A 15,089-nucleotide genomic window follows, 5' to 3' on the forward strand; every position below is an offset into this window, starting at 1 on the left:
GTCAGGACAGGAGACGCGGCTGCACTCTCGAACGCTGCAAAATATCCGGGTGTTTAGCGCGCTTTTGAAAACGAGAGAGTGTCCCCACACAACACCGACGTAGCCCACATGTTGTGTCGGCTGAGCGTGAGCGTGTAATGGCAGTGACGAGCCGGGTTGGCGGGTGGCGGGCGGCGCGGCGGCTTAGCATCATCGAAAGGTCAACACTACTGCCGGGAGTGCACACTTGTCGCCCGGCTCGTTTACAATGCACGGTGCATCCCGGCAAACGACAGACACGTCGCTTTCCTTCGGTTCGTTCACCCCGCACCGAAAAAAAATATCTGTGTTTCGTGAGTATTTGCGCGCGAGGGAGGGAGGGAAGAAAAAAGGAGAGGCGACGCAAGTGTTTCCTACGCGGTTGGGTGGGAACGGGGCACCCTGCCCAAACGCGTAATTATTCGTTATATAATAAACTATAGCTATAGCTGGTTATTTCGAATAAATTAAATTACGAAATGGGTATTTCCAAGTGCTTGAATATTCAAGATGTACGAACAGTCGCGACAGGCTACATATCTTTTATCGTACTGTCCATTTGTGAGAGTATTCGGACATAAAAACCCGCGTACAACGCGGTACTTGCATAACGCGATACTCGCATAACATAGTAAAAAAATTACGATAGCCCTCATATAATGCTGTAAATTATTCATGTATATAGATATGACGCGGTAGATAAATTCCAAATATGAAATTTACGCTTATATTGCGTGGGACATGTACTTTGCATTTAAATGTTCAAGCATTATGACTGAAATTCTAATTTCTTTTATAATAAAGAATATATTTTTTAATTTTATGTATAACTTACAAGTTTTGTATCGTGAAACTATAATATATATAAAGCGCGTCATACGATAGTCTATGCGCAAAAATCTTTTAAATTATGAAAATGTCTCAGAATATGTCATAAATCTGATAAATATAGGAACAATAAGAATAGAAGTATAGAGTCAATAGCGAAATTGTTGAGAATGTAGTTCTATTTCTTCAAACTCTGATAAAAATGATAGAAATATATTTGTACGATATCATTCGATATTGTTGCATGTTGCATGATATCACGAGCGTTTTATTAGCATTTATTTTCATTTAATACGGTGCTTGACGCACTTATCGCCGAACATTGCGCGCTTATTCGTTACTTGGATTTACGCAATCGTTTCCCAAACCCGAATAACATGTTCGTTTCTCAAGCGCGAACAGCGGCAGAGTTCGCACATTCGACTGACCGATCGACTGACTGTCCGGCTGAATCACCTCGCCGCGATGCAATTTCGACCCATGTGGTCGCGTCGCGTCGCTCCAATTAAATCGGTCGATCCGAAACGAATTCCCTATCTCGCGCCCATTTCCATTTTCACCAAATCCCGAACTCGTTGTATTTACGTGTCAATTCCGCGCGTTCGATCCGGCAGCGGTAGGAAGAACGGCGACGGCTGGACGGAAGGCGAATCATCGGAGTATCTAGAATTCGAAGCTGGGCCCGGTTCGTTTGGCGCAAAGCCAGACCGACTTACCCAATTAGGTTTCATCACTGGGTCGGCAGCTTCCCTGGCTGCCAATATTTGCAATACCTAACTAAACTGATCCAATTATAACCAAACCACCGCTCCATCAACCGATTGACATATAGCTTGCGTCGTGCGCCAGATACGAGAGTGAAGCCGGCCGGGCTACCTCGTTGCTTCTCGACGTTCATCATCGTCGCTCGACACGCGCGTTCGCTATATAACTTGGCGGCGGGAGCGACGTCCGTGATAACTTTGCTCTCTGAGCGTAATTGAAAAGTTGACCCACGAAAGACATCGCGCGTTGAGAAAATTATGTTTTCGTTGAGGTGCGCTTCTGTGTGCAAGGTTGATATATAGAAAAAACTGCGAATATCTCGCGAGAAAAAATTTTTGAGATGAAAACAAACATATCGAGAGGCACCTTTTGTAATAAATACACGGTATTCATTACTAATAATTATTTATAAAAATGACTATTGTTGATAGCATTTATATTCAAGTATACTCGATTGCTCTTTTCGCGTCATGTATATGCATGCTGTTGATTAATGAGTTAAATAAGACGTTCTGCTTTATTAAACGTGCTACTTTGCACGTGCGAAAGATATTTTGCGAATTTATTATTAATTCTCTCACAACATGTTGCGATATCATTAATGTATGAACGTTAGTCGTCGAATAGAATTTCACGATGCAACTTGATGATATATTTTATGTATAACATTTAGGAAATAAATTTATTTCTATATGCTTTCGTATTAATACGAAAGTCATAATTTTTAAGTGGCGTATGTTTAATTGTTTTAATAATTTAAAATTATTTGTGTTCGATGAAATGTGCGACGCGTGACTTACGAAATAAATTGGAACGCTTTTTGTTCGCTTCTTTTTCGATCATCTTTGAGGTTCGTTATTCTTTCTCGCAACCGCGCATTTATCACAAAAGTCTACGCCATGAATAATAAATCTCAAATAAAAAGTTTTTGTGGTTTTGTCCAATCGAATTCGCATTTCGGGACACCGCGCGAAGGAGCGTTTCTTGTCCGTCCGCCCGCCGGAAACGTCTCCCGCATTCCCTCCTGCACCATCGCCACCCGTTCCCCCGACGAGTCTTCTCACGGAACATTCGCGAGTTTCCTGCAGCTCGTTAATTTATTCCTCGTCGATAGGTAGGTCCTCTCTCCCGGATTCCCGATTACGCTCGCACACACGTGCACCACGCACGTACGTACGCACACGTGCGCACGAGCCATTGCTCTCGAGAGATCCGAGAAGAGAGTCCGTGGTAGTCCATTGGCATTGCAGCCAGTCCAGCAGGAACGTACCTACGTACCTACCGAGAAAGAGAGAGAGAGAGAGAGAGAGAGAGAGAGAGAGAGAGAGAGGGGCAGGGAGGGATAGAGGGTGAAGGGGAGAAGGGATGCATCGAGTGTCTATAAAGGAGAGCGCAACGGTGGAAGGCTGGAAGGCCAAGAGAGGGTCGGATAGGAGGCTCGCTCGCCGCTATTCCGGGCATTCGATTTGGTATTTTTCTTTGTATATCGCGGATAGTTGAAATTGTTCAGCAAGCAGGGCATTGATATATCGTCCCGCGGGTCCTTTGAGCTGCCCGCGTGGCTCCGAATTATCGTTCGCGTACTCTCACGGAACGGTATCCCCTCCGCCCGATTCTCCCTTGCCACCTCATCCCGTGGTCCTTCTCCTCTTGTGATTGCACTTCTCCGCGTCGTGTACCTCTCGTCTGCCCCTACCCTCCTTCCCGCCCCGCTACCCTCATCCGTTCCCGGCTACCGGTCAATTTATCCGATGGGACCACCGTCGCTTTATTTTGTCTATAGCTCGAAAATGCAGCCGAAAGGCTACGTCCTGCAAACGGACTTTCCCTTGCATGCTTTCCGCGCGATTACTCCTTGCAGTCAATTCCTTCCGACTCTTACCAGCTGCCATCTGAGCCATCGCCCTCTTTTCTTTTCTCTATTCTCGCTTGCGATCAATTTGACAACATCATATTTCCGAGTTTGAAGAACGCTAGAATCACGCATTTATAATTGACTCGTGTAATCGAAGAGAATCATATTTTTGGATGCGAGTGTTAAAGTTTTATTTATTAAAGGGAAATAAAGATGGAATCTCGTGAGATACTATAGACCAGTCTGAAGTATCACTATAGAAATTTCCAACTATTTTCTCAGAAAAATATAAAAAGTTTCAATGCGTGTTTGTATAGTTTGTATTTATATATTACTTGAATCTAATTAGGATTAAAAATATATAATTTGCGTATCCTCGTTCCTTCGAATGAACGAACGGTCCCTTACTTCGTCGTTCTCTCGCGCTAATCGACTTGTCGAACGATTATCCTGTACCATCGGTTTTTCGCGTGGAGAATAGCGATTTTATAAGGCTCTTCTCCTTTCCGCGCGCTCTCAGTTCGCTCCGGTATATCGGGGGCGCTCTGAAGGACCATGACGGCACGAGAGAGCTTCATTCTTGCCTCTCGATTTCAAGCCCCGCGTCTTCTATGAAAGAACCTGTGCGAAGCATCCTGGCTCATCCTGGAACTATGGCGCGCGATACCTTTCTGCTCTCTTTTTTATCCTCTCGTTCTCGTCCTCTCTCTTTCTCGTTCTCTCTCATCCGCTTACACCGAAAGTCCGAGCTCCCCTTTGTGTGTAACGGTGAATCACGAAAGGGCGAGGGGGCCAGGTCGACCGCGAGTGAAGAAGGGGGAAGAGAAGGAGAAGGAGGAGGAGGAGGTGGAGGAGGGAGAGGATGAGAAGGGTCCGGAGAGTGGCGTGGGAACAAAGGAAGGCGACGAGGAGGAAGATGCAGAGAGACGGCGCATCTCTATAGCTCCCTTTCCCGGACCCCCCCCCCCCCCATCGTTTGCGTACTCTGTCTCTTCCTACTCTACTTTATTCTCTATCTTCTTCTTCTTCGTTCCGCCGTCCCTTCCTCATCCTGGACCTCTTCCGCGCTTCCACGATCTATCTTCAGGCTTCCAATAAGAAGAAGTAAATCACTCGGAGAGAAGAGACGACGCGGCCACGCCGTCGCCGTCGCCGTCGCCGTCGTTGTCGCTGTCGCTGTCGTCGTCTTCGTCTTCGTCTTCGTCTTCGTCCCCGTGTTCGTCCTCGTCTTCGTCTTCGTCTTCGGCGATCGTTTTCGGGCAAAATTATTTGCCGTCTCACGCACGATCATCCGTTATTTCCCTCTCTGCTTATCGCGTTAAAATTAATCTCCGTTGCCTGTAACTAAGTACCGCACAGCGCTGCACAGTTCCTTCCCGCATCATCGCCGCGAAAGGAGCGCCACGGTATAACGAGAAATTGACATAAAGGGGGCCCTCAGCTCCCCCGGGGTCAACCAGTCAAGTAGCTTCTCGATCGACGCCCCCTCTCCTTCTGTCTCTCTTTCTCTGTCTCTTTCGCTCTTTTTCGTTCTATTATCTTTCTCTTAGAGCTCCATCTCGAGTTCACGCAAACGTAAGTGCACATATACATGTATGTGTGTATGTGTGCGTGCGGGTGTGTGTTGCGGCGCGGCGGGCCGGTTTGTGCCTCCTCACTCGTGATCTGTAGGATGCAGCATGACGGAGAAAGGGAGAAAGAGTGGCTGAGCAACCATGAAGGGAGAGGAAGGGGGAGGGGGGCACGACAGATGTGAGATGCAGCTCCGTAGACTTATTCTTTACGCCGTAAGATGTAACGGGTTGCTGTCGAGTACTGCCGTCGAGAAGCACTCTTCTCTCGGCCATACGAAAATCCGATAGCCGCCGCGCGCCGGCGCGATAGTTTTTACGAACATATATTTACATTATTTATTATACTATATCACATACTTTGATATAATTTTTATTGACTTTTGTTATCTTAAGATAAATTCAATATTGATTTTACATTACATTCTTGCCATTGTTGAGGAACCATCCTAAAGAAATAAGATAGAGTATTGCAGTAGTTTTCTTACAAACGTTTCTATCTTTATACAATCATAAGTTGCTATATAATCTCTCGATCTGCAGTATAACGCTTGATGTGTATAATTATATAACTTATTATAATTATTATATATATTATATAATTACAGTTGCATACGTTCTATTATAACATGCGGTTATAAATGACTCGTTAAAAGATACAGATTTAAAAAAAAATACTGTGCCATGCCGCCTCGGAGTTCACACAAGGCAATTTACCGTTGCAATAGATCTTATAAATTATTATTTTCATTTATAATTAGTAGTACGGCAAATCAGAACGTATTTTTCGTTCCATCGAGTGATCGGCGTGATAGGATAATCGTTACTTAACGCGGCCCGGGCTCTGTCTGGCCCGGGTTTGCAGGACATAGTCACTCGTTAAAGCGAACGTGTAACGCACATGGTACCTTCGTGGCCGCACCTGCGTGACGTCATCATTCAACGGTATAACGACGACTATATTTCATAATAACGACGGCGATCGAGCCTCGTTACGAACGAATGGAAACCCGAGCATAACTGCGTGCAAGAAACGTTTGCATCCGTTCAAGAAGACTTCCTTTTTGTGAGCGATTAAATTTTGCATCGTTTAATCGAGCACAACATTCCTTATTGATCTAATAATGAATGATTTTCATGAAATTTGCATCCTAATGAATTCTTTGCTATTATCTTAGTTATACCGATTTAAAAATTATTTTAAACTTTATAAGAATTTTTCAAAAGTAAGAGAAATATAGGAAACGCATCACGTACTTTCGATAATTTTATTATTCAACTTAAATTCCGCATGCATGGCATGAAAAGTAATTTTCCTCGTACAAGCGGTCTCTCTTCGACGCTTTTCCGAGGCAGAGCGTAATTGGCTTTCATAGGAATGTCAAGCGGCGGATTAGCGATTAATTGCATCTCCGTTGTCGTCGTCGCATCCATTTATTCGATATTAGAAAATCTTTAAATCCGATGAAATAACCCCGATTATGGTTTACCTATAATTACTACTTCCGCTTGTTTTTACAGCAACGCGCGACGATCGCTTCGTAGACTTCGACGACAGTCTCTAATTGGATTTTAACGGAGCGGCGATGCTCGATAAACTGCTGACGGTATCTGCGACGATCGCGATCCTTTGTGTATTCAATTTTGACAATCTCACTCGATAAGTCTGGCCGATTGCCATTTATACCGTGTCCCCGTCGTTGCTCCATATTCCACTTCGTGTATGATAAATACGTCCGCCGCTCGATATGATCCGTTTTTCGACGAGGGGGACGAATGACGTTCCCATCGTTTGTGTGTTCTAAAATTTACTTGTCTTTAAGTACAAACTGATTTTACGTCTTTCTCTTACAGTTGAAGACATAATAAGTAATTCTATTTTGTGGATCCATTTTACTTTTATTTTTTAGTACTTTTCTTCACGTGCTATTAAATTTAACGGGATTTTTATTTTAGGTGTAATGGATTTATTATTATTTAAATTTATTTTAACTGAGAACGTTCTTTTTGCTCTATATACCTATATTTGTTTAAGAAGAAGTAAGTTTATCACAAAATCCACTTGTAGATTTGTTTGAAAGGGGAATTGATTCCATCGCTTTCATTAAAGTGGAGAAATAATGTTTGTGTGACTTTGTATAAAAGCAATTACAAATGTGACAATGTTATAGTCCTAAAATGAAGAAATTTCTTGGCTAATGGATTATCCCTTTAAACGTGATAGTTAACGAAAGTTAGTCGATATCTCGATCGCCCGGTTACGAGACCCGATAATTGCTACAGGCGGTAATTAAGAGAGCTTTCTACAAAAGTAGCCGTTGTAATGAATCTTATAGAACTACGGAGTCGCCTGTGCAGGAATAAATTCGTTCAACGGAGAGAAACACTTTTGCTTCGCGTCATTAGATTAATCGTATTTCCGAACTCTTATAGATAGATAAGAAGATGTTTACTCACGTGGCGAATTTGCACGAGCGTTATATTTATCGGTATTTATTAATGAGTATATCGAATTGTGAGTTTTTGTTAATATAACGAACAGCAATTAGCGATGTATAAATGGCCTTCTCTGAGTATCGCTCGGCGAGCGGAATCGAATAATCTCATAACTTGCTCGTAATTGAAGTCACGTTCGAGGCCGCCGTTAAGTTGTAACGCTAATTGCTCCATCTGGAAAGAGGGGATTTACGAAGAGAAGAGCGCGCATAGGACAGGAGAGTGCGGACGAAATTACGAAATGCGACGAATTATAGTATAGCGCACTACGATGACGCTGCCGGTAAGAGCATAATCTCTGATGGGTTTTTTTATTGCAAAAAAGAAGGGGAAGAGAAAAAGAGGAAAAGCAGACGCCGGCAAACATGGGGCGTGCAGGTCTCTGCAGAAACGCACGTCGGCGAGTGAAATAAAAAGGTTTATGGTTGTTTCGGGCGCTCTATCTTTAGGACCTACATATCATGGCGCGCTCACTGCCTACCCCCTTTCACTCTTCTGTGTCCTCTCTCTCTCTCTCTCTCTCTCTCTCTCTCTCTCCCTCCTTCTCTTTCCCCCTCTCCCCTCCTCGTTTCCTCGCCCTATGTGCCTCGCGACTCTCCCGACTGAACCCTCGACTGAGTTATTTCGCGGCTAAAATAGTCGAGTGCGCCTTCCAACTGAAAGGCAGCGGCTTGACGTCGCGCGGTTTTATGCGCGAGCAGAATGCTTGCTGTCAAAATAAAAGCAGATCCGTTCAGCCTTAAGGTCTCCCCGAGACTTACGCGTAGTGCCCACGTAATTATAGCTCGTATTCTCTTGAAGAAGCAATTTTGCATGGGGAATCGAGTAAATATTCTCGCGTCGCGTCTTTTCTCTCCTCAAATCATGTGAACCAATGAGGAGAAAAACACGATGTATTTTCTCAAGCGATCTCGTTTGAATAATAAAGAAAATAGAATAACAAGGAAAATGCTAAAGGTATTCGAAAATTAAAGATTTAATTGGTATCTGAGTTATTCACCAGAGAAATTGACTGGTCTAACGGTATATTTTATTCGATAATTTACTGGCATATACGCTCTTATTTTTATACACTGCGTATTAATTAATTATTTATACTGCTTTTTGTCGATTTATTATATCTTTCAGAAAGTTTCTTTCCCTCGTTTATATGATACTGGTACTGTGAGTAATGAATTTTTCTTCGAGATGTTAAACGCGTAAGAGTATCGACAACCCATCAGATTTGAACCTGCCGTGATTGCGCCGTTTGATACGGCTGACGTATATCGCCAAGCGATATTTCTGCGCGTTACGTCGTCGTCGGCTCAATAAGAGCACGAGCAAACGGTCGTGATCCATGAATGAGTTTCCGCAATGGTGGGGAACTTTGGCAAGTGGTTTAAGTACCAGCAGCAGCAGCAGCAGCAGCAGCAGCAGCGCGGGGTGGTGGAAACGACTCCTGGTGTATCTTTCGCCTTCTGTCTGCTCGACGTAGGCTCTCGGTTTCTTGGCTCCCGTGCAATTTCAATTATCCGCCGAGCAACGTGAAAACGTTTCGACGACTCGATATCTACTTGGTGACGATTATAAAAGATCAGGACGGTCATGATGGATCCTCTCGTAGGAAATTGTAAAATTCTGGTGTGAGCGGTCAATCTCGTCCTCCACGTGGATGGCGACCGCAGCGTCAGCTATTACGTTTATCACCGCGAGAAGTTAGGCTCTTAGAAAATCTATCCGTCTAATGTATGTCCAGGATAATAGAAAAGTTTCTGACATGTACGATAACTCAGGATTTATTTTCGTTTGATTTGCGATACTTTTATGAATCACGATCGAATCTTTCTTCTCTTCCCACAAAGTTATATTACTTTCATTCGACGAAATACGACTCACAATCAATTGTCGACCTAGCTTGATCGAATTTCACCTCGGAATTTTTCCTTGCGCGTTTTAATAGAATTCGCGCGGGACAGTCTCAATTATTCATCGATTACACGGAACTTTCCTCCATCTTTTCGCGCGTTGCCGCTAAAAATTCAGGGGAGCGATTCGCGGTACCGACGGATGATTCACGAGCGGCTAATTTTTCCGTTGCCGCGTTTACCCAACCGGCGCGGCGGGAATTATTACTCGCGAATAATGGCGGCGATGCCTATGCCGCTCCGCCGGCGTTTAAAGCGGAATTAAATATTTAAATCGACGGACGGGTACACACGCGCACGCCCACGTCCGCCTACCTCCGCGCGTGAATCGCAAGACGGAATGTATCCTCGCTGCAGCTGTCCCTCGTTCGCGAACGTACGATGTATGATCGCTCGATCGCGAACAATCGCGTGACGCTGTCGCGATCCAAAAATTGTTCGTTTATATTCGCCAAACGATCTCCGAGCGCGCAGAACACGCCGCGTGTCTGTGGGTTGAAGCGCCGAGAATAATTTAAGGTCGCGTCTACAAACATTAGGTAAAATTAACTGAGCTTTCCCGGATTCTCTCTGTCTCTTTTCAATTCCGGAAAGAAAAAGGTCGATTGGTCGAAAGCCTTGGAATTGTGACCAAAGTGGAACTAATGTCTTTATTGATATATGTTTAAAGGAACCACAACACAATTTCTCGCGAAATTTTGTAATAATAAAACAATGTAATTTAAAACATGTGACATAATATTACGAAAAGAACTTAAAATTACACTATTTTTTGATCTTATCAAATTGGTAATACGCTACTTGATTTTATTCCGAAAGATATGTACGAAGAAATTTGAATATCTTTTAATATTAATTTTTATTTGTGAGTTAATTTTATATATATTATTCTTGACGCTTTACATATTATCTGCTCATTCATTATGCAATATAATATAAGAATCATCGGGTCACACAGGGCCACGATAACGATGCTCGTTTGTTGAATTTATTTACAAAATAAATAGCGAGCGTAATAAATTAATGTGATTTCGTAATCCTTCGTACACCTCCCGATGCTTGACACAACAAGATTGCACAATTTATCGTATTTGCTACCTGTACGAATCGCTGGATAAACATTTTTAATTTTTGGAGTATTTTATTCATAGATTTCGAGAGTATCGAAAGCTGATATCAAGTCAATAAATGTACATTTTTTCTAATTCACCCTTATCTTATGCAAAATTATTTTACCTGTTATTTTAGAGCAAAAATTATAATATATACATATAAAACACAACCAAGTGATTTACGTATACGAGGTGTTCTTTGTAAGGTACGCTAAAACTAAATAGATAAAGAGAGCAACGAGAGAGGGCGAGAAAACTTTGCATATCTTTTAATTAAAAAGCAAATTTTAATATATCAGGTTATCATTGTCTATTTAACAGATATATTATCATATATCAACAAATATTTATGTCCTGATTACTCCGAATTTATTATTAATTTTTGCTGTGTTTATATGCATAGAATGTATTGCTGCAAAACCATAATAGCGGGTAAATACTTTCCGACACAGATGAAAAAAAAACTTTTGTTTGTTGACAAAATTTTTCGCGGTACTTGCACAATTACTGTGTAATTAAGTTTCCTTTCCTCCCATGGCGATTATAAGTGATCAGTTAGTTGAGATATATTAGCTGCGATAAGAGGAAGAAAGAATAGATCCGATCACGCGCGCGCACGCACGCACACACATTTCGATTCGATATGGAGCAGAGTCTCGATGTTCTGGCCAGCAGCCAAAGTGTAAGCGTTTACGTGAAGTAACGGAAATAAGGCGCGAGTTACATCGTTCCGAATTGGCAGTTTCTTTCATTAATCGATCACGAGGAGGGGTTTCTCGAGAAGCCTCTCCCTACAGCACGCAATCGATCGTCTTTACTTAGAGATCGAAGGCATGTAGTATGTTCTGGGATAACACGATTAGTCACTAGAAACATTTAAGGAACGGTTAAGGAACAGTGTTTAAGGATCTAGCGAAATCTTGCATCACGGCTGGCTACTTTAATTTATAATATCTGCTCCGAAAATATAGATGCAGGATTTACAAACGTGGTAGATTACATAAATAATCGAATATATTCTTTAATTGTGTACGTTTTTATTTTTTAATTTTCGTACTTTTGAATGAGTTTTATGTATAAAAGCAAAAGTAGGGATACTCTCGGGAGTGACATATTTATTATTTTATATTATTTTACATGTATATAAAACACAGTATTAAAATATATGTATGTATAAGCAAGTTATGCGCGATGCACGTGCGATTGTCGCTAATTCTATAAATTATAAATAAGGTATAATCTGAATGTCAATGTTAATCTAGAATTTCTTTCTTTTTTGTTTCAGGTAAGTGCATCACATTTTCCGGCCTGTTTCATCATCGTGTGTGCGTATATGTGAGCGGCATTGCGTATGCGTTCGATGGGCGCGCTCCCCGGTAGGTTACGTATGCATAATAATCGCGTTTACCGGCTCTCGTCAGGCTGCTCGTAGATATACCATTTTAATCTTCTTGCCTCTCCTAGTCTTTTTGCCTCTCTCTCTCTCTCTCTCTCTCTCTCTCTCTCTCTCTCTCTCTCTCTCTCTCTCGCCGTTTTCTAGTTTCCCGCGGAATTATTGACTTGCATTTTTTATAACTAAATACCGCGCGGTGAGCGGATACGCGGTAACGTTCATTTTTAATCGTAATCTGTGATCGATTTTTTGCGTATTCGCACTCTCTTCTCGATAACCAACAACGTGGTTAATATCCTTTTCGACACGTATTATTCTCTATACAGCAGAAACTCGAGAGAAAACCATTAAAACCGTGATATATTATGTTTATTTGTTTTTAATCGCTGAGATGCGAAACGATTAATTTTAGATTTGATATACCTATGTACATGTATGTTTTAAAAAGGCAATAATACTTTTGTACATATTTCGCATATTTCGCGAGGAGACATTTACTCCAGAGAACTTACAAAGAATCAAACGATAAGCTCGTTCCTCCTCCGTAACATTTCTCCACTAGGAACTCGTTAGCTGTGTTATCCGCTAATTTATTGTTTCACGGACTAATTCATTCCGCGTTCCTTGTTTGAGGGCATTATTCACGCCGCTCGGACAGAGTGGCATATGTATTTTTGTTCGGGTCGTCATTACGTAAATCGTAGGCACCGGGTAGAAAAACCCCGCAAAATGCAGTTGTGCATTCAAAGTGCCGCGCGCGTGCGTTCCTGCTGCCAGCCTACGCGATTCGAGGCTATGATTTATATCGCAACTTGGGCGAATTGCGCAAAGGCGCTCTGCACGGGAAAGCTGGAAGATGCGAGGAAGATAATTTTTTAGTTCGACGATGAAAAGACTCAGCGTTATACACACGCGCATCTTTTGTGTTCCCAATACCCGCCTCTTTCGTAATACAATTTGCACGAGGCCGATTAAATCTTTACACGAGGGTTCATCTCCCACGCATTTCCTTTCACCTACGGACGCTTCGGAATAATTTCAAGGTGATTTTTTTAACGCGCTGTCGATATTCTTACGATAAGAAGTGCTCCATGTATCTATGTTATGAGAGTAATATGTCACATTTGTCTACGCTTTGACTTCGTAGCGGTAGGAGGCTAAAGTCAATTAGTTGGAAACCATACTTTCTTTATAATTTGTTATTTCATAAATTCAATTAACCTTGGCAATGAGATATTTCTTTCTTTTCACACTTTGAACCATTTCAACTACTCTTTTTCATCAATGACTCGAACTTTTCACGTGACATCTCGCTGGACACATTGGACCATCTTATTCCCGCTTCCTAACGCCGAATAAGGGGGAAAAGAACCGTAATTTTATTTTTAACTAATGACTAACATAATTTTACTACTCGGAATTATTTCAATTTTTATAAAAAGGACTATGTTTTTTGCCATTGTCTTAGCCTCTTATGTGACCTTAGGTATATGTTATCTCATTGTAATTATTTAAGTTTAATTTATATGTTATTTATTATTCGTTACAATCGTGCGGGAACTTTATGGTAGACGAATTACTTTATTATTATCATTAATTTTATTATTTTAGTACTGAGGAAGACTAAACGAAGTCGAAACGTTTACCGTTTAACCAATTCATTATGCATAAAATTTTATTTTTAATATAATATCTTAATTTAGCTCGTTTTGTTGGCCCTTTATTCCCTCGTGATGTCACATATGATGTATAAATCACACCATCGAAAAAAGGTTAGAGAAAAAATCTATTCCAAATAAAAAACATCCTTAAATAGGTAGCGCAAAAGAACGTGAGAGATTTTTTTTTAGAATAATGCGTCTTTAAGAAGAATATTTGATTGGCGTGCGACATTCTTGTGTGCGCTCTTCTTATCACGAAGGACGACAATAAATATTTCAAACGGACGGATGCACGAGCCTTAACCGAATAATAAACTCGTGACGATAATTATTGCTAATGCCGTCATTACTGTTCTACGCGGTGACCGGCGCGATAACGCGTCGCCTTCCCTATCCATGGCGACGCTCCTCCAATTTGTACGTATCGCATCGCGGTCACGTTTTCTCCGTTAACGAACGCTAAACGTTTACAATTCGATAAGAGACCTACGGCATGTTCTCTCCCACGTTCTTGAATTTCGCGTTGCGCTCCGACGCACCTCGCGGCGATTATGAAAACGCACTCTCGCCCCTCGGTGACTCTCTTCTTTTATTGTTGCCTGGAATTTTGATAAATCTCTCCCACGCGCGAGCAAACGCGAAAGCGCGGCCGCGCGAGGAATTTATTTGCCGAGTTTCGCGAGACTTTTCGCGTTCCTCGTACGACGGCGCGGTAGTAAGTCTTAAAATATAAATTAGCCGCGATAAGACACCTTTGTCGGCTCTCCCCGCGTAGCCTTGCGTGCCGCGAGACCGTCCCAGAGACGGATTTAAAAGGTGCAGCGAAAAACTTTTATAATGACCGGCAGTAATTCCTTTCGCATCTTAAAATAATACTTTTTTCGCGATAAATCGAACTGTCGAATGCTATTTCTTTTCTCAATTTTCCAATTTTTTTGACGTTACATGCGCGGATTGGAAAACGAGGGATTGAATTACGATTTTGTTACTCCAAATTAATTTTATACACTTACCACTATGTGATATTATCTTCAGTTTCAACGTAGCAAAAGTATTGTCTCAAAATCCGATAATGAATATTTCCGTGCTATTATCGTTCACCAAGTATTTTGACGCATTCTCTGTAAGTTAATAAAATTAACTTAGAAATTCTGAATACTTGTCAAGGAAATAATTTTGTTTAGAAATATTTAGTGACTTTTTGTATAGTTACATATTACAGAACAAATTTAATCCTTTCTTGTGTTTGAATCTTCTTCAGTTGGAAAAGATTTATTAGCTGCGGCCCTGGAAAGTCGTATTCGTCTCTGGTCTATTCACGTTTCCGGTTCTGTGGGGTGTACTTGTGTATGTATGTTTGTGCGCATTTCTGTGTCGAAAGACACTCGATCGTATAAGACACTTGCAGAAGTCACACGTAATCGCCAGACCGTGATCGTTACACGGGTAGATAGTCGTGTAAAAAAATTAACGCTCGTCCTCT

At 41.8% G+C, this 15,089-nt stretch overlaps 2 protein-coding genes across 7 annotated transcripts in view; one reads left to right on the forward strand and one right to left on the reverse strand.

Moving 5' to 3' along the window:
- The window catches only part of LOC139776922 (paired box protein Pax-6), a 354,486-nt gene that overhangs the window by 210,824 nt on the left and 128,573 nt on the right, over positions 1-15,089 (reverse strand). The window lies entirely within an intron of this gene.
- The window catches only part of Scalloped (TEA domain transcription factor 1 homolog scalloped), a 164,581-nt gene that overhangs the window by 22,154 nt on the left and 127,338 nt on the right, over positions 1-15,089 (forward strand). The window contains exon 2 of one of the 6 annotated variants that reach the window (XM_071713974.1): positions 11,838-11,928. The exons of the other annotated variants lie outside the window; for them this stretch is intronic. The gene's annotated coding sequence lies outside the window, so the exon portion shown is untranslated. The remainder of the gene's footprint in view (positions 1-11,837; positions 11,929-15,089) is intronic. 6 annotated transcript variants of the gene reach the window in all.

Source organism: Temnothorax nylanderi, unplaced genomic scaffold (genome assembly GCF_030848795.1).
Source record: "Temnothorax nylanderi isolate EJ_2023f unplaced genomic scaffold, tnyl_v1.0 TNYL_tig0132_pilon, whole genome shotgun sequence".
NCBI lineage: Eukaryota > Metazoa > Arthropoda > Insecta > Hymenoptera > Formicidae > Temnothorax > Temnothorax nylanderi.